Here is a 21,427-nt window from a genome sequence, read left to right as displayed (position 1 = left end):
TATCTAAGAGATTACCCTATAGCTTACTCTTATTTTATCTATTAACTAATGCACTACAACTAGCATACAATAACATCACAGCACTATACTCTGCTTTTTATACTAAACTGATAAACATTTAAACTATCTCAAGTGGTTTTGTCCTTATGAGTCTTCTCTTTAGTTCAGTGTTGTCAAGAAGCTGGATGGCCTCAACATTCACATGACTGTGCAGCCTCTGCTCGTTACTTGCTGCTGTTCTCTTGATTACTTCGGTCACAGTTTCCATACCCAGCTCCTGGTGGAGGTTGCTGTTACGGATATAGCAGGGAGCATTAACAATATTCCTCAGTACTTTGTTTTGAAATCTCTGGATAATATGTAGATTACTAGCTTTGGTACAGCTCCAAAGTTGGCACCAATATACCCATACTGGCCTCAGTACTTGCTTGTAAATGGATTATTATGAATGGATAATGTTAAATTTTTTCCAATCAGACAATACAATGTCTTATATCTAATATCAAGCTCACCTTTTTTCTTTTTGACATGAACTTTCCAGCGTAGCCTCGCGTCTAGGCGCCCAAGTATTTTGCTGATGTTGCGTAAGGAACTTGGGTATCATTTATTCCAACTGGGCAATTTTCTATTTCCCATATGCTATTTCTATATTTTTTTTGTGTTTTTATTTTATTTTCTGGTCCAGGTATATATTGTATTGACTGATAGTTGCAACTTATCAGTCGCTTCTTCACTAGTGTCTCCTATCGCTAGTATGACTGTACTATCCGCGAAGGTGGCAATAGTGTTTTGTTCTAGCTCTGGAATGTCACACGTATACAATAGGTACACGACCGGACCCAATACACTCCCTTGTGGGACGCCAGCTTTGATCTCCCTCCTCACTCCCTTTTGATCAGTGTACACTTCTTGTTTTACTCTGAAATATCTATTCGCAATGTATGATTCTAAGATTTCTGAATACTGTTTAAACATTAACGTTATTATTTTATAGTTTAAACCCTCGTGCAAGATTTTATCAAACGCCTGTGCTACGTCCAAGAAGATTGCAGAGCAGACTTTCTTTTCTTATAATGTTTTTTATATTATATTCGTTATTCTGTGAACTTGATTTATAGTGGGATGTTTATTTCTGAAACCAAATTGGATGATTTGGTATAAGATTTTTTCTTTCTATTATTGGTTTTAGTCTTTATCCATACATTTTAGCCATACGTCTTTGCTTACAATATATTTTTTTTTATTTAAATACGATTGTAAATTAAATGGCGTTTGAGTTGAACTTAAAATTCGTAGCTTATCTGAACTTAAAAACACAATGTCATCAATAAATAATAATACAATAGAAAAATGCAAATGAATTTATTGAAAAACCGAATTATATCACAAATATTTAACACAAACACTTCAATCTTATTGTTTCCACATACTTAAAAACTAGAATACAATTTTTATTATCATGTTTTTCAAGGAAAATCCGAATCTAAAGTGTGTATTTACAAACAAATAAAATTCAATAACATCGGGACGTATTTTTCAGAAATAATTTCTAAAACGTTTTGTTGTTTTTTCTATATATCTTTCCATTGTGCTGAGTATTGAGTTCAAACGGTGCTGAATCACTTTGTCTAAACATGTCTATTAATTCGGACATTTTTTTGTTGTAGGTAGCCTGGTAGGGCAATCGAGATCATTAGGATTGATTTTAGATTTTTGCAGAAATTTTAGAACAAAAAATCAACGTTACAAACTAATTTCACAAAAAATATCAACTTTTTAATGACAAAAACATTGATTTTGAAATTTGAGAGCACACTCTTGGGACCATTTTTTTTTTATTCTTTCGTACTTAAAACTGAAGCAAAAAATAGTGCCTCCACCCAGAACGAGGGTAAGCATGCCTTTTCTGTGAGATTTCAAAAATTGAATGAGCGAAATAATAGTGATTTTGGAGAGGAAAAATGTAGCTATTTAAAATCACTATAGGGTGTGTTCAAACGCACCTACAAGTATTTCAAAAAAACAAAAATAAAGGTCTTTTTTATAATTTTAAAATAATTCTTTTAACTCATTAATATTATCTGTAAAAAGAAAAACACTTACTGTTTTAATCTAGTGTATTAATCGTAGCAAGCGGAGTAGAATAGTGGCTGAGCCCCTTGGTGAGAACCGACGTCGGCGCCGAGGCGTGAAAGGACGTTTGTGTCTCCGATAAACTGGAGATGTTTACAGTACGATGTCTCGTTTCAATCTTTCTTTATTTGTAAGGATAAAAATTCGTACCTAAAAATTCTAAGGGGTGGTCACAGGAAGCATAAATCAGAGTTTTAAAACGGTCGCCTAGCCTTGATACCAAATTGCGTATAAAATTCCGCAAAAATTTAACATTTTAACAAGTGAATTTATTTGAACTTAAAACAGATTACCATGTGATAGCCAGTTTGACAATGAGAATTTACTGAATAGAAGAAAAATAATATACTGTAATCTTAAAATAAATAAGTAGTTAGAATATATCGTTAAACAAGACCATATTATAATACAGTAATAAAAATATTAAATGTAAAATATATTAATAAATACTAAATACTTTTCCAAACATCCCGTCTGGATCTAATGGGATTGAACTTTGTCATGCTATTTATGAGTTTTTTATTTATGTAAAACACAAATCCATTCTTGCCTTGTTTATCATCTCTACTGTATAAGTCTTCTTAATGAAAGGAAAATCTTGAAACACGCGTAGAAGAATGGTTAGAGATTCGAATTGAATTAGAGTTGGAGGATTTTTTTGAGCCATTTCAGCCCTGATTCCTAGTAAAAATAGTAAATTAAAACTTCCTCAGCCAGTCTTTCTTGCGTGAAGTACTCTGCCGTCCTAACATGAAAGGTCCTATCTGCAAAATTTGGTAAAATGACTTTATTGGCTCATGGCATGCGTAAACATATTATCTATGTATGTACAAAATGAAATTGTCCTATAAGTGTCTTAAGTGCCTTATTATATACCTAAATGGTTTGTCCTAACTGACTAAACAGTAATGTTTACTAACATAAATTGTCCTATCTCACATATGCTAAGAAAAATTGTCCGTTTTAACTTTAGAAATGGAGTTAGGACTATTTAAGGTAGCATTTTATACTGAACGGCACCAGTGAGGACAATTTTATGTAGTACGACAAAAGCATGTTTGTAACATAACTTCAAATAATTAATTATAAAAGGTATTTGTTATTGTCGGACATTAGGTGTACGCTCATGTTTTTTGTATTTTAAGTAAATATGTATTGTGAGAAATGGATGAAGGGTAAGTTTAATAATGTTACCTTAGATATAAGCAATAACTGATTGTAATTATACACTTAGCCGGAACAGCGATAGATATAAACTTATGGTATTTAGCCAAAATAGAGAATGATCCAGATTATATACCTGGGTCGTCCAATGAATATCCGATATAGAACCAGAAGAAAACGAATTTAACTTCGTTCAGGATTTCATTCGAGATATTCATTTTACAGCTCACAATTATACACAACACAGTTGATAAGCTAAGAGTAAACTGTATACAAAAACTGGGAAAATAAGATAAAGAAAACAAATTGAAGAGCAATTTGTCAAAAGAAAGAAACAAAAAAGAGACAGTTACATAAGAGCTTATAAAGTTAAAAAGTCACGTAAATTCAAATTCAATTGCGCTGAAAAAATTTCGTATACTAGGCAAAAATACATTAATACACAATACTGGCTATTGGGAAAGAACACTAAAAACAGTTTGTTTTGAGCTGCGTAAAATAAAGTGAGATAAAAAAGAAGTACATCTCAGAATCAAACATTACCAAGAGTGTATTCCTACAAATACTATCTAACATCAAAGAAAGCCGAAGAGGTGTGTATTTGTACAATGAAAAGCGTGAAAAGATATTTCTTTTGGCGACATTGGGCTATGAAAAAGGCAATGATAGAATCATTGCTGTAGAAAATATATTAATCAAATTTTTTGAGCCAGGTCATACTTTTATGGTCATCGCCAAGTTGAGCTTGCCCCCCTCCCCCCCACGATTTTGACGATTTTTTCGAAACAGTAAAACAAGCCGATTCATCAAAAGTTAATTTAATAAAAATGCTACTTTTTAACTTCACTGACTGTACCTCCAAATATGAGTTACAAAAGCTGATTTCTAGCGTTTACTTAAAAGATATAGTTTGTCTTCATTTTAAAAGAAGAAATTATTACAAAACTGAATTTGAAAACAATGTTATTGATTTAAGAGATATTTTTATAATGAGATAAGTTAAGGGTAGGCTAACGAGTCCCCAGATTCGTAATACATGTCGCGGTGTAAGTTTAGATGGAAAAAAATCTTATATCCAAATTAAAAGCGCACATTCCTCAAAATCGTATTTTGAGAAGATAATTGAGATATAATTTTGAGAAGATTTGCCGGTTAACGAACATGCTTTTAAGGAAGAAAATGATTATTATTAGTAATATTTTATTATTTTTATCGATACATATCATTTATGTTACATATATTACGATGTAATAACCTGAATGAAAATTACCGAATACTGGAAGACCCTGAGAATGGTAGAAAAATACCTGGATTTTAAAGACGAAATATGATTGTAGTCTAAACTCTGAAAGTGGACAGGAAACGGAAGTCAAATATACAGAAATATGAATAGACATGATAGGCGAAAAAAATTATTAAAAATTATCTTGTTAATATAAGGTGTCAAATAAATACAGTAAAAATTAAAAATAAATCTTCATTTAATATCTCTCATTGCTAAAAATCCCAGTTTTTAATAGAATAAACAGTATTTAATTAAGATTATGTTTAATTAACTATTTTATATACGCATAATATGACGTTATAATATTGTTATCAGTAATAAAAGTGAAATGCAAACACTACACTTGCATAACAAAGAAAGTTATCTATTTTGTTGTCATGTTATCAATATCGTTTGGGATTTATGTGTAACTAGTTTAGATTTAAAAAGAAATCAGAGGAAGGACACTCTCAAGGAAATGGCGATTAAATGTGGTCAATTTGTTGTGTTTGTTGCAAGCACGAATTTTTAATTTTTAGGTGTAATTACTGAAAATTACCATAATCGATTGCTTCGGTTAACCTATCCCTGATAACGACACTGGCGTCCGTCAGAATTATGTCACGGGAACTTATAAATATGTTTTGCAAGTTGGCGAGACTGTTTACAAAATCTTTTGACGGTGTCTCTAAATAACTAACCACGGTTTAGACAATTTTGTAATCGACCTTCATTCCAAAATCCGAAAATAATACAACCTTGATACAATTGGTAAAAACCTCTACACGTCAAATTGCATCAGACGAATTTACAAAATCGTATTTGGTAAAAGTGCAGTAACGATCATCACGTAACTCACTGAGAAAGGGTTTTGAAGGACCTGTCAGAACTATTGAAGCTTAATGAAACTCTTTGCCAAACATCTAATATCTAATTAAAGTGTCAAAACTACGTTCTCTATCCAGATATCTCTAATTGTGCCTTTTTCGTCTACTTCAAGTTCCGCTTCAATCCGAGATTGGAAATAATACTGACAATTATAATTTTAACTTTGATAAAATAAAGGCAGATATCGAGCAGTTTTATTAATTAACCCTTTGCGGACGGATTTAATATTTTGAAATTTTTTCGGTTTGGCTTTGAATAACTAATGCAAATAAAGATAATAAAAATTATATTTTGTGTGAAACTTTTATTTTTAACTATTATAAATCAAAATAACAGGTGGTGCTTATACGGGACCACTAGGGAATAATAACAATACATTACAATAGAAAAAAAAAAGTAAAATTTCTGATAAGCAAAGTTTGACTTGACATGACGAGCAATGCCATCTAGTTCTATGGGGTTCTGCTTTCGTGCTGAAATTAGCACATCGAACCTTTGTGCCGTGGACTGGCATATGTGCAGTCTTATCAAACCGTTTTTCATACGCAACTAAAGGTTTATATCCATTAGGAATGGCTTTAGTACTCTTTCTTCTTTTCTGTGGTAGTTCTGGATTAGTCCCAATTAATCCAGTAGCTACAGCAAATCTAAATTCTTTCATATTCAAAGTTTTACCTTCATTGAATCAGTGTTTGAATAATACAAAAGTGTTGACACCAGCAAAATCTAAGAAATGCAAAAATAATCTGTACCACCATTTTTTATATTTTCTGTCCACTCTATAGCTTGCGGCATGTTGATAATATTTATCGAAAAAATTCAAATATTTGTTATAATCTCTGACTAAATGGGTGCATGTAATATCCACAGAAGTCTCGTCTTTTTTCTTTCTTTTCACTGTACATAAATCGTCAGGATTGTGAAAGTTGCTAACAAAACGAACAAGTTTTGTATCTTTCCATTGCAAATACAACAGCCCTTCTTTACTCATTCGCCAGTCGGTATCACCTCTGTTAATGAATTTCTTGAGTTTTAAGTCCTTAGACTCCATTTTTCGCCCTTTTCTTACAGTTCCACATGCATACATATCTTCATTTAGTAAATATTGCTGTAGTTCTACGCCATTAAAAAAATCGTCAAAGTATACTCTATGATGCTTTCCTATAAGAGAGCAGGTAAGATCTTTGACCACACGGGATCCAAGATTAGTTTCAGCTTTATCGTCAACCTTTCCGGTATAAATTTGAAACTGTGATACATATCCTGACTGGTCTGCTCGTATCCAAATGCTATATCCGCGTTTGATCGGCTTTTGTGGCATGTATTGACGAAATCTTATTCGTGCTTTGAATTTTACCATTGATTTGTCAATGGCTTGATTTTGGGACTTCAAATAATACTTAAGAAATGTTTCAGATAAAATGTCTGTCAACGGTCGTATTTTAAACAGTTTATCGAATCCTGCTTCACATTTTTTATGTTAAATGGAATTATCATTTATGTGCAAATTTGCCATAAATGATATCGCCATGTGATGAACAGATCTCTCATTTCAAATTTTGCAGACCAATAGTCTTTGTAAGAACATTTACGTGTTAGCCCCTTCATAAGATTAACCCCAAAGAAACTTTTTAGTTCTTCATATGTTGAAACAAACGATCCCTATATTGCTGTGTAGCGTGACGGTTGGTTTCAAAAACTATTTTCTCAAAAAAATTCGTCGGGAACAACCACAAGAACATTTCTAGCGGTGTACCAACATCATCGGAAACATTTGGACCACTGTGTTGTGTAAAATTTTGAATTTTAGATGGATAATTTAATGAAGTTTTCATCCAAGTTACTTAACGTGTAGGCGACGCCTGGTCTTCCACATCTGAGTCATCGCTCTCCAACTGAGCATCATCTAAAACAAGATCACTTTGTTCGTATTCTAAAAAAATTGGTTTTATGTCGTCATCAAGGTCTTCTTCAGATGGTGCATCTGAAGTATATGATCCACTGTCAGATGGCAGATCATCTAATAAAGTATATCTGTCGTCAGAAGGTAAGTTGGTGATGTCAAAATGCCGCTTTTCTAAAAACAACGAAAATAATAATAAATAATAATGTTATGACCTACTGGTCCCGTATGAAACCACAAGAAAAGTATCTAATATTTCGAAAAGTATAAAATATTTTTTAAATTTTCATCACTGTGCATACTTTATAATCATTATTACAAAAGAAAATGTACAAAACTTACAGGCTATTTAAAAAGTTTGAGAAATACACCTAATTGTAAGTTGAAGAAACAAACAGTAACAATTTTCGTATACAACCAAACAGTTATGAACAGCTTGTTAGACACGCTTATACGATTATGTCAGATTCTAATCCCGAACGGAGAGGGGATACGTTTTAACACCGAACAATGGTATAAGGTTGCGGCTAGCGCTTACTAGGCCATGATATAAAATTAAAATAATTGTGGTACTTTATTGGAACCACTCGGACGCAAAGGGTTAAATCTTGTCCAAGTACTTTCGCTCACTAGAGTATCTTCAGGGGCATTTCGTCAATTTTTGGGATTGTTGGATAGCCCAAAAATTGACGAAATGCCCCTGAAGAAGTTCTAGTGAGCGAAAGTACTTGGGCAAAATTTAATTAATAAAACTGTGCTCGATATCTGCCTTTATTTTATCAAAGTTCATTTATTCGAGCATTCAACCTTATATCAAATAAATAATTTTGTTTGTTGAGCGTGACAAGTCCTATCCGAACTCGGGAACCCGGAGGCTGGAGTGATACAAGGAGCGGTACTGTCACCTCTACTGTACACGATATACACAACAGACATACCTAGAACACCAGGTACACTACTAAGCCTCTATGCCGATGACCAAGCGATAGTGGCCAAATACATAAATGTAGACATAGCGGTAAACAACTTACAAACAGCGCTAGACGACATGACGACATAGAAGAATGGAGTTTAAAATGGAAAATCGCTATAAACTCCGAAAAGACACAGACTGTGCTTTTCAAAAAGAGGCACCAACAACCAGAAGAACAGGTGACCGTGCAAGATAATCCCATCGAGTGGAAAAGCGAAGCAAAATACCTAGGAGAAATCATGGACAAAGGCTTAACGTTTAGTAAACATGTTACAGTACAAAAAGCCAACATGACAAGATCATCAATAAGAGGCGTAGCAGAAAGAAAAAGCAAACTCAGATTGAAAACTAAAATAAGATTAATAAATAGTATAAATCTTACTATACTAACATATGCATCTCTCACATGGTGACACATATGTAATACATCAAAAAAGAAAATACAAGTACAAAAAAGATAAATGTCAAAGTTCGCGGTGATAGAGAACCATCCCAGTCACATATTGGGAGAGATAGTGAGGTACGACGCTTTCCACAGATGGAAGCACAAAAGGTCCAAACAACAAATAGTAGAATAAAATCATAATACTAGAGAGAAAATCAACAATCACACCAGAGAGAAAACAAAACACCAGAGAGAAAACACTTCAAAAACAAGAGCAACGCACAATGAAGATAGTTCGTAGCTCATAACACTGGACAATCGCTAAATACAACGTGAGCTCAGTTGCCTTAAGAGGACAAACTCTATATTGTTATATTGTCTCATATTTGTATATATTTTTTAATGTTATAATATAGATATTATACTAATTATGATTTTTGTTTCACTGCCACCTACAAAAAAAAAATAAAAAACACAAAAAACGGCCTCGTCCATCAAAAAAATCAAAAAATACTAATAAAAACCGGCGCAAGCCAACAAAAAAAAACTAACAAAAAACCTCAAAAACCCGAGCAAGTAAGCAATTTTAGTTCGCGGATAGACATTAAGATAACAGGAATATAGCGACAATGCGCTGTCCTGAGTTCTGAATTCAGTTAGGAAACCATATTGGGGTTCTATTACCCAGAACCCCAACATGAAGAGCATTTGGCTGATAGTTGTGCCTCTATAGCGCATTAGAGTGCTATAGGGGGGCAAGGGATGATCTGGAGCATTGGAGCGCGGTGGAGTGACTCCTTTTTTACTCGAGTTAACACACCTCGCTCCAATGAATCGTTACACCCGAACGTAATTCTTAGGGGTGAACATATCTCACAGGCTGTGTTTAATTAAATTGCTTGCTTGCTATAGGTAAAATCAAATCTTAACTGTCTTTTCTATATCCAGGTTAATATATCTTTATTGTGGACAATAATTTAAACAATATTTAAAATATGTTTTTTTTTTATTTATTTACGCTGCAACCACAAGGGTTATTAGCGACCTAAAAAATATAATACAGGTAAAGGTAGAAAAAATTACAATAATTGATACAGTTCTGAGTCTTTAAGATAACTTATTGTGTTTTTTAATATTCATGTTTTTTCCTAAGACTTGTGATGGAACAGACATGAAGTCAACAGTGATATTATTATTCTTTAGAGGAATTATTTACCGATGAGTCGGAATCTTCTTCCGATAATGAAGTTTTCACTGTAGAGAGTAAACCTATGTGTTTGCCAAGTTTTCGTATTAATTTAGTGCTTATGGTTTTCATTCTTTTGTCGATGTAGTATGAATGTAATTCCGTTAGAAACTTTATAAGTACATAAGAGTCTTCTGAGTACAATTTTGTTACGCTGATTATGTCTTTTGATCCTTGTATATTTTCGAATAGATCCACTACTTGATCGAAGCTTAACAATTGCTTTTCCCTTTCTACATATTCTCTAACTGGTTCCAATAATGTTTGGAGATTTGGTATATCATTTCTTAAGTTTTTGTCATCAGTTTTGGTTTTTTTCTTTAATTGAAGCTTAGGTTTTTCAAAGTTTTCTTCGGAGGGTGGCGTGATTGCATCTTCTAGGGTTCTTTTTCCGGTTGCTTTGTTCGAAGTTACTTGGGGTTCGTAAGAATTCAAATGTGTATTTTTATTTGAAGGTAAGTGTTGACTTGTTTCGGGTAAGGTTGATTTATGTTTTTGGGTATTAGAGGATGACTCAGACGATGTAGGTGTTGCGATTGTAGTGTTAACTGAAGAAGTGGTCAAATGTATAGATGTATTTTGTAGTGAGCACTGTTGGGTTTGGTTTATTGATAAATTTGGGATTGCTACTCTTTGTAATGTGGTTTGAGAAGACGTAGTAAGTGTGGAGGGAGTGGTATTTGAGATTGCGGGAGTATTTTGTAGATTATCTTGTTGAGTATGATTTATTGATGAATTTTGTCTTATTTCTGTTTGCATTGCACTATCATTGTGAGGATGGTTAGAAGGTGAAATATTTGGACAATTAGCTGCCTGGTGTCCAGTTAATTTGCATTTGAAACAATTTTCGTTTTGGGCTATAAATATGCGGTATGATGTTTGTTCCAACTCGATAATAAAAGATTCAGGTAGTACAAAGTTGTCTGGAAAAGGTGAAACGAAAATTTGTCTTCGGAAGCTTAGAATATGACTAAAGGCAGGATTGGTTGCTCCTATCCGTAGATATGATATGCCTGAGAGAGGATTTAAACCTAGTTTTATTAATTCGTCCATTATTATGTTAGAAGGTATGCTTGGACATACATTGGACATAATTAAGCGGACTGATGGAGTTATTAATCTTCTCGCTTCTAGTATATTTCCATTTACTATTATTTTCTTTGTTTCTGCTATGAATTTATCTACTAGGTTTTTGGATGATAGATATATGCATATTCTACCGTTTGATATACGGGATGCGAAAATTATATTTTTCGGTTCTATATGCTGACTCAATCCTTTAAGATAGTCATTAATTGTACAATTCTCTAGAGTGTTAAACAAAATAGCTTGATCTCTGCTTGGGATTAATATACTACGTGGTTGACTAACTGCTTTTGAGTATGATGCATTTTGTGGTAGCTGATTGGAAGATGACATCTTTTAAATATGTTTGATTGCCATAAATACAAAATAACTGACTTCTATAAACCCCGTACTATACTAATCTGGTTCATATTGTAGCAAATGTACTAATCCATAATTGAATAAAGTTCCTCGAGACCCCCTAATGGGCGCTTTGTGTGTTACTGCGAAAATGTGATTCAAACCTGAAGGTCTTGTTATGTTATTTAGAATATCACTAATGCACCGACAAAAGCGTTTATCGTAAAAGGAAGGCTAAACGGATCTACACATTATTTGAAAATCGTGGAAAACAGTTGTTATCAGTATTCTGTTCATGATAGTTACAAGGTGTTCCACAAACAGATACGTTTTAATTAAATTGATAAGATAAACTTTTTTAATTGTTGTTGAAGTGAGATAAAGTTAAAAATTACTAAATACTCTGTAGATATTAAAACTACCTATATTATAATAATATTTGATTTTCGCAGACAATATGTAGAAAATTAAACCCATTATAATTACTAGAATTAATTATTCTCCTAAACAATTAACTTTCTTACGACTTTTATACTCATCGGTATAAAAACTTGGCTTAATTACTATTTAAATGGGAATAAGCCACAATTAAAGGTTAAAATACGTTTATTGACGTTTCAATTTCCACTTTGGAAATCGTTCTCAAAATACGAACATTAGTAAATTAAACAAATTTTGTTTTTTTGTTACTTAGTGAAAAATTCTTCTAATAATTTAATTTTATCTGACTCATCTATATTGACAATTCAGACATACCTTATACATTTTAAAGTAGACGACTTTAAAATGATATTGCCAATATTGTTGAGTTGCGTTCCTGGGACGACTTTACTTATAAGATAGTTCATTCGATTACATGAAATCAACTTTAACTTGAGAATATCCGTCAGAAAAGATCATAACATGTAATTCGTCTTTAAAAAGACAAAAACATGCCATGATGACAGTAAAATTCTCCTGTTAGTGATTCCATAGTAAATTATGAGGGAAAAACCAGGAAAAAACCTCATAATACTATCCCGACATGGTAAGTATTTGATCGTGCATTTAGTTTACCTTCAATAAACACCAAATTCCGATTTTATATGTTTGTTATTTAAAAAACATAAATGATGTATTCTCTATATGTTACTGACTTACCAATACTGGTATTTTCCTTTTAATAACTTCCTCTTTCAATATGGGTAACCAGATCCTACTACATTCTGCCGAGGAATTCCCGACACAATTGGTCTCATTTAGCATAATTAGAGCCGATTCTTTGATTTTTCTCTTTTTACCATCCGTTTCTTTTAGGACTATATTTGAATCATTCCATTGAACCCTATGTTCATTATCCCATGCGTGTTTAGAGATTTGAGATCTATCACATTCTCTATTTTTAATATAGGATTGATGTTCACTTATTCTAACATCTAATGGCCTTGATGTTTCACCTAAGTGAAGTTATTAAAAGGAAAATACCAGTATTGGTAAGTCAGTAACATATAGAGAATACATCATTTATGTTTTTTAAATAACAAACATATAAAATCGGAATTTGGTGTTTATTGAAGGTAAACTAAATGCACGATCAAATACTTACCATGTCGGGATAGTATTATGAGGTTTTTTCCTGGTTTTTCCCCCATAATTTACTATGGAATCACTAACAGGAGAATTTTACTGTCATCATGGCATGTTTTTGTCTTTTTAAAAACGAATTACATGTTATGATCTTTTCTGACGGATATTCTCAAGTTAAAGTTGATTTCATGTAATCGAATGAACTATCTTATAAGTAAAGTCGTCCCAGGAACGCAACTCAACAATATTGGCAATATCATTTTAAAGTCGTCTACTTTAAAATGTATAAGGTATGTCTGAATTGTCAATATAGATGAGTCAGATAAAATTAAATTATTAGAAGAATTTTTCACTAAGTAACAAAAAAACAAAATTTGTTTAATTTACTAATGTTTGTATTTTGAGAACGATTTCCAAAGTGGAAATTGAAACGTCAATAAACGTATTTTAACCTTTAATTGTGGCTTATTCCCATTTAAATAGTAATTAATTTAAAATGCCACAAGAAAATAGCTTCAGAAAAACTTGGCTACAACAACAAAAAACACAATTTTTTGCAAATGGCTACAGGTTTACAACACACGGTTTTTATTAAATAAAAACAATTTTCGAATATAATACTTCTTCTTTTAACATTTAAAACGATATTCATCTACTTCTAGACATTGGTCTCTCTCAAATTTCTCCACTGATTTCTGCAGTAGTTCGTATACTACTACGAGCTACCCCAGATTTTATTATTCTCACCTTTATGTGGGATCAATAGAAGTATAAATTTAAAATCTCGACTGAATTCGGCTGTTGCGTTAGCCGCCATCTAGAATTAAAAAAAAAGGTTTTTGCTCAATATCTCCGGCAAAGCTCCGCTCAATATCTTTTCGTCAAAAACGGTAGGAACTGAAATTGTTGCAAATGTGATTTTTTACAATTTCTTTTTTAGAAATTTTTTGGTTCTGTTGATATTTTCCAAGTTGATGGAGAACATAGTGGAGCTGGAGTGGAAGCATAATTATTGAATTAACTCGTTTATTATTAATTTTACGACATAATGGTACATAAAGAAAAATTGAGAGAATTTTATTTTATACAATTTTAATTTTTTTTGCTAAAACCAATATGTAAGGTCTTAGATTTGTTCGTGGTTATGGCTTGCTGCTGATGATGTTAGCGACAAGGGTTCGTTAATCGCTTGTGTCTCGTTAGGTTTGTTATAGGCGTAGGACGTTAATTATTGTTAATTGCAGCACAAACAATTAAAGATTTCAAAATTGTATAAAATATAATTCTCTATATATACTACTTTCATATACTTCATCTTACCAGTGTTAAGCTCTAGTCCCATTCGTTTTGTTGCTGCTTCAAGCGCCTTGAATGATTCGGCCACGCCCGCCTTTCTTCTTGTAATAATGTCGATGTCATCGGCGTACGCTAGTAATTGTAAGCTGCGATTAATAATAGTTCTGCTCTGGTTGTTATTCCAGATTCTCTTAACGCTTTCTTTAGTGCAATATTGAATAGAAGCCATGATAGGCTGTCTCCCTGTCAAGTCCTATCTGAGACTGGGACGTTCTGGAAACTCCGTTCTGCACTCTAACTGCAGAACTTCCGAAAAACATGTTGCTTATCTTCTAGACTGTAAAGACAATGGGGAGGTCCGTATGAAGTTAAAAAGAGAATAAATAACATAATATACCGAATTAAGAAGTTGCCGAAAGGTAAACCAAAAGTAGTTCATATAAATTGTTTTGCACCTTATGCTGGCTCAAATGAAACAAAAGAGGGACGAACCCCTCAACAAGATGACTGGCGAGCAAGCTTTAATGAATTTATGTCAAATTACGCAGAAAGAAGGAGTGCTAGATTCGGCGTGACCATAGAAGTTCAGCAGGATCTTTTTAGTGTTCCGCATGTCTCTCTAGCCCACTGTGTTGCCCAAGATCTTGAGATGACTAAAGGAATCTCGTCCGTACTTTATAAGAAGTTCGGTCGTTTGGACGAGTCTCTAAGAAGATGGTCCTCGATCTTTGCTGTATATGGTGACCAGGAACTCGTATACAGACAGGGCAAGCTACGAGGATATATGGCGTGCTCTAACTAATTTGAAGAAAATCATGTGCAATTATGACATCAAGAATTTTGCCTTACCCAAGATAGGCCATGCACTAGAGAATCTGGATTGGAAGATTGTCAGAAGCATGCTTGAAGTGATCTTCCAAGAAACCGGCGTACGAATTACTGTGCGTTGCATTAATCCGAAGAGATCGTGTCCTTCAAGGACAGTAGACTGTTATTTCTTTCTGAGGGGTTCATGCAGAGCTGGAGAGTCCTGTAGATTCCACCATTCTGGGCCTTCATATAGAGTTGCTGATCGGGACGCTCAGATCTAAGAGGAGAGCAGTGTACCGAACTTGCTTATTTCGACGTAGTCCACATAACGGTTGTATCTCGAGACGACGATTGTCTGTGTTCAAGAACCTTTCGGTTGTATCGACCAGGATGGAATCGAAGCGCTAATGCAAATGAATAGAGGTGGACTATTCCAGAATATTATATAAACATAATAACTTGTATATATAATTAGCGCTGATATTAGCTAAAGATATTCTCGTGCTGTAAACTTATAAATAAACATATTTATATAAATTAAGAACAGATGGTTTTTGGGTCTTGTGCCCATGGAGAATTTTGTTCAACACATCGAATACTACAATATGGCAAAGTGTGTGCATATTTAAGCCAGGGCATTTTACAAAAGGTTTCTACGGCGTCCTTTGTATATAGATTTTATTAAGAGATAAATTCTTTTACATACATAGCATATGTTAATGACCAACGTAAATTATAATTTTTTTATTAATTTATTTTTGAAATAACATTTATTATTGAGTGCATTCTTGAAATCAAACTTAATCGGCAGTGTTACCTCGGTTTCTCTATCTAAAAATATGAACAGTAAATAAAGATTGAAAACTGAGAAAAATTAAATTTTGTTGAGAAAATAAGAGCAGATAATTGCGAATTACCAACAATTACCAAATTTCATTTGCAACGAGGATACCGACATAAAATTTTTGCATATATTTTTTTTATTTTAGCTTCACTAGAGAAAATAAACTTCAGTGCAATGAACGTTTGACTCAGGAAATATTCTCGACTTAATCATATCAAAAGAATGTAAAGAATGATGTTTTGTTAGTGGAATGTATTGATCTTCAGATTTGCGTGATCTTGTTAAATATGTCGGAAAAAGATCGATAAATTCTTTCTAACGGTCTTATGGACAAATCAATACATTCCAGGGGAAAAGGTATAAAGTATTCATTATCCAGAACAAAGACTGGAATGCCGAGTCAATTTGTCATAGGAAAAAAGGAAATAAACTGTTTATGGCAAATTTTATAGGGTTATTTCACGGAGTCTCTCGTTTCGTCGTAAAGTTTAGATATACTTCCACTATTTACACATGAAAAAGTAGAATGAACTTCTATTTTAATTAGTGAATAAAAACCGGTCAATTTGGCTGTATGTTTTATGCACATTCAACTAAAATGTATGTCAAATGCTCCACTTCTAAAAGGAATTAAGGTAAAAGCGAAAAATATTTTTATTTTAGTCTACAGTTGGTAAGTCTCTGTTTTTTTTTTACTGCTAAGTATATAAAGCACTCAGTCAACTTATTTCTTGATATAAAATAATTTATTTTATTGATACGCATAACAGGCCATTAAGACCTCATCATCATCATTGGTGCTACAGCCCTATAAAAGAGCCTCGACCTTCCCAAGTCTATTACGCCAGTCAGTTCTATCCATTGCCAACTGTTGCCAGTTTGCTGCGCCTATTTGTCTACCATCCTCATCTACACCATCCCTCCATCTGAGTTTTGGTCTACCCTATTTCTACTTCCCACAGGTTGTGACATAAGGATTCTTCTAGGAGGGTTGTTCTGCTCTGATCTTGCCAGATGTCCTGTCCATCTTAGTCTTCCTATTTTTATAAAGGATACTACGTCTTTACCACCAATTATATGCTTGTATCTGTGATATATCTCGTAGTTGTACCTCCTTCTCCAAACACCATTTTCACAGATGCCACCAAATATTCTTCTCAGGATCCTTCGTTCAAATATAAGCAGGAGATTTTCATCTGCCTTGGAAATGGTCCATGTCTCCGACCCATATGTCAACACTGGTTGTATAAGGGTTTTGTATATGGTTATTTTTGTTTTTTGGCTTAAGTTTCTGCTTCTCATATGTTTACTCAGTCCAAAATAGCATTTGTTTGCTAGAATTATTCTTCGCGGCCATTAAGACCTAGGGATTTTTAAAAACAAAGTCATTAACTGCTCTAAAGGACCCGATGAATAATATTTCTCCATTCAATTCTGTTTTGTGCTTTACTCTTTCAGTACCTCAAATTCACATACTTAAGGTGTTCCTCTACTTTATTAATCCATCTCGTTCTGAGCCTACCTCTTCTTCTGGCACCGATTAGTTTCCTGGTAATAACTGTTTGCTGCCATTATTTCTACATGTCCCAACCATCTAATCCTTTGCGACTTGACGGACTTGGCGATAATAGATTCCTTGTACAAAGCCATTAATTCGTTTTTGGTTCTTCTACCCCACCCGTCTTCTGTCATCCTTACTCCGAATATGCGTCTCAATATTTTTCTTTCCCATCTTTCCAGAGTATGCTCTTCCAACTTATATATTTATGCCTCATACGCGTATGTTACTGTGGATCTAATTACTGTTTTATATATTTGGAGTTTGCCTTTTCTAGAAACGTATTTTGAATTTATTTGGGCTCTTAAACTGCCTAATCTTTCGATATTCTGGATCGACCTCAAATTTCTCTTTTTTGTTTTCAACGATTACTACACCCAGGTATTCAAAATTTTAAACTAAGTACATATAACAATTGTCGATATTTTTTTAAAACTTGTTTTAAACTTCTTGGACCTTCGTATTGTTCTGAAGCTATTTTCTTGTGGCGTCTTAATGCAGTTACTATTTTTATTGGGAATAAGCCACAATTGAAGTTTAAAATAAGTTTATTGACGTTTCAATTTCCAATTCGGACATCGCTCCTAAAATACAAAACAGTAATAAATTGAACAAATATTATTTTTTATAACTTGGTGAAAAATTCTTCTAATAATTTAATTTTATCTAACACATTCACATTGACAATTCAGACATATATTATACATTTTAAAGTAGACGACTTTAAAATGATATTGCCAATATAGCTGAGTTGCGTTCCTGGGACAACTTTACATGGAATCAACTTTAACTTAAAAATATCCCCAGAAAAATCATAGCTTGTGATTCATATTTAAAAAGACCACCACATGCAATGGTGACAGTAAAATTCTCCTGTTAGCGATTCCATAGTAAATCATGAGGAAAAAACCAAGAAAAAACTTAATAATACTGTACCGACATGGTAAGTATTTGGTCTTACATTTAGTTTACTCTGAATAAACACCAAACTCTGATTTTATATGTATATTATTTAAAAACATAAATGATGTATCTTCGATATGTTACTGATTTATTAATAGTGATATTTTCCTTTTATTGACATCTTCTTTTAATATGGGTAAGCAAATCCTACTGCACCGATGATTCTTGAAGTTATAGACGCAGTTAAAAAAATAGCCACAAACAAATCACCCGGAATAGATAATCTTCCAGCTGAACTATATAAAGAAGGTGGCCACAATACCATAATGTCATTACATTAGCTTATAAAAGAAATATGGACACAGACATCCCTTCACAATGATTGGAATATTGGAATATTTTGCACCATACACAAAAAAGGAGATATCTTTGAACGCTCTTACCACAGAGGAATTGAGCTTCTAAATGCAGCGTATATTTTCCATAGAACTATGTCACCGTATGGTACCATATTCAGAGGAAAAGTAGAAAAAAACCAGGCTAGTTTCAGCGGTAGTAAATTGAAAATTCATCAGATTGTAACCCTAAAACAATTTTTAGAAAAAACACAGAAATACGGCATAGATACTTATTACATATTTATAGACTAAAAAGCAGCCTACAACTCTGTGAATAGAAGAGAAATGTTCAAAGCAATGAAAGAGCTAATAATACCAAATCAGTTAATAAATTTAACAAAACTAACTCTTGAAAAAGTTGAATGTAGAGTACGAATTCAGGAGGAATTGCCTCAACCTTTTAAAACCAGGGAGAGCCTCTCTCCTGTATACTGTTCAATCTGGCTCTGGAAAACGTAATACGTATGTCACAAATCACAACCATAGGTTCAATATATAATAAATCAGTACAAATGCTTGCCTATGCTGATATCAATATTGTTATAGAATATGGGAGAATGGAAAACGCTGTCGGGAGGAGTATGTAGCCACTAAAAGAATCAGCTACAAAAATGGGTTCAACAATAAACACAAAAAAAAACGAAGTATATGAAAATAAACACGCATCGACAAATCCTACGACCACTTGTTATAGAAAACGCCGTCATCGAAGTAGTAAATGAATTTGTATACCTGGAAGTGCTCCTTAACACTGAAAATAATACTATTCCAGAGGTAAACCGCAAAATTTGCACGTCCAACAGATGCTATTTTGTGGTGAAACTCCTCCTTAAATCCACAATTATATCGAGAAATGTACTCTAACAAAAAGTAATGAAAACATGTTAAGATGTTTCTAAAGAAAAGTAGTATTAAGACGAATATATGGGGCAGTAAATGACAATGGAGTGTAGAGAAGACGATACAACTTCGAACTTTATAGAATATACCAGGAACCAGATATCGTAAAACATGTTAAGATTACCCCTCTGAGATGGAACGGGCATGTAATGCGAATGAAACAAAATTACCCAGCTAGAAAAACGCTCCTTGATAGACCTATTGGTCATAGAAGAAAAGGAAGATCCAGAACAAGGTTTCTTGATAAAATCGATGAAGACATGAGAAATATCGGAATACGTGCTTGGCGGAAGAATGCTATTGATAGGGATGACTGGAGAGAACTGGAGAGAGTTGTAAGTCCAGAATCATGATGATGATCCTATTGCATTCTGCCGATGAATTTGCGACGCAATTGGTCTCATTTAGCATAATTAGAGCCGCTTCTTTGATTTTCTCTTTTTACCAACTGTTTCTTTTAGGACTATACTTCCATTCTAGCTTACTATACTAACTTCATTTTTCATACAGAATTTCTATTTTCTCATTTTAACTAACTGGCCTCTAGACTATATTGCGTTTAAATTTCGGTACTATTTATTTTGAATAAATGGCGTATTAATCATTTGTTTCGTTAAAGAGTTTTCTAGAATAAATTGTATGATGTCCAAATATTTTAACTTAAGCATATGAAGATATTAATAAAATTTGCTGATTTTATTGATTAAAAATGCTAACAATGTTGTCAACACTTTTATGGTACACAGTACACGTTATTCAAATTTAAAGTTGATATGAAATTAAAATGTATTTTACTTACGTAATATAAAAAAGTAATTCAAAACCACATTATCTTTATTTTTACGGTAAATAATATCATTAAAAAAATTGTTTTTGTAAATTCTCGTATTACTTAGTTGTCATCCATATGACTCAGTAAAAGACAATATGTACTTGTGTAAATCTTGATAGATAATATTTAAACTAGGTTGAATCAGAGTGAGTTTTGAAGAGGATTAAAAATCGCGATACAGCGACAGGCAGTCTCACAAACATACATTATAAAACGATTGCACATGGTTATTTTTAGAGCGAATGGCAGATAAAAACTACGATTTATCTAAATCTAGGTTATAAGGCATCAATTAAGTATGTAAAGAAATATCAGAAATATCAACCAACCAATCAAAATAAAAATATGATCGCGCGTAAAAAGTCAAGAGTCCTCACTGTCGCAGTTAATACAAAATTAATAATTTTTAAATAGACAGTGCCTCAATTGAAGTGGATTTTGTACATTTTATATTAAAACGCAGTATCATTCAAATGACCTACAAGGTTAAAATAACTAAGAGCTTTTTTTTATCAACATTTACGTGCTTGGCAGCTATGGCATCTCGCACGTAGATACAACATTACAAGAGGTAAAATAGTGTTAATAAGTTGATATTTTTTCTGAAAAACTGAAGAACTCTGTCTAGCTGGTTGGGAGCACTTCAAATGTCGCCTAGCTGTGGTTTGAGATTTAGCTGTCGTCTTACTTCACTGTATTGATGACATTCGGTAAGAATAAGTTTCACTGTTAGTTGCCACTGGCATGTTTGACAGATATGCCGGACATCTGATGTCATCAGGAAGCTGTGTTAGTTTGGTGTGCTCTATACGGATTCATCGTATAATTTTAAGGTCCTGTCTAGATAGTCCCGTGGGTCCAGTGTAGAATGGCTTATACATTGAGTGCTGGATTGCGCGTAATGATGTATTTAAGGAGCTCCAGTGGGTTTGCTATAAA

This window comes from Diabrotica undecimpunctata, chromosome 10, assembly GCF_040954645.1.
Source record: "Diabrotica undecimpunctata isolate CICGRU chromosome 10, icDiaUnde3, whole genome shotgun sequence".
Classification (NCBI taxonomy): Eukaryota; Metazoa; Arthropoda; class Insecta; order Coleoptera; family Chrysomelidae; genus Diabrotica; species Diabrotica undecimpunctata.
Note: the sequence above shows the minus strand (reverse complement) of the source record.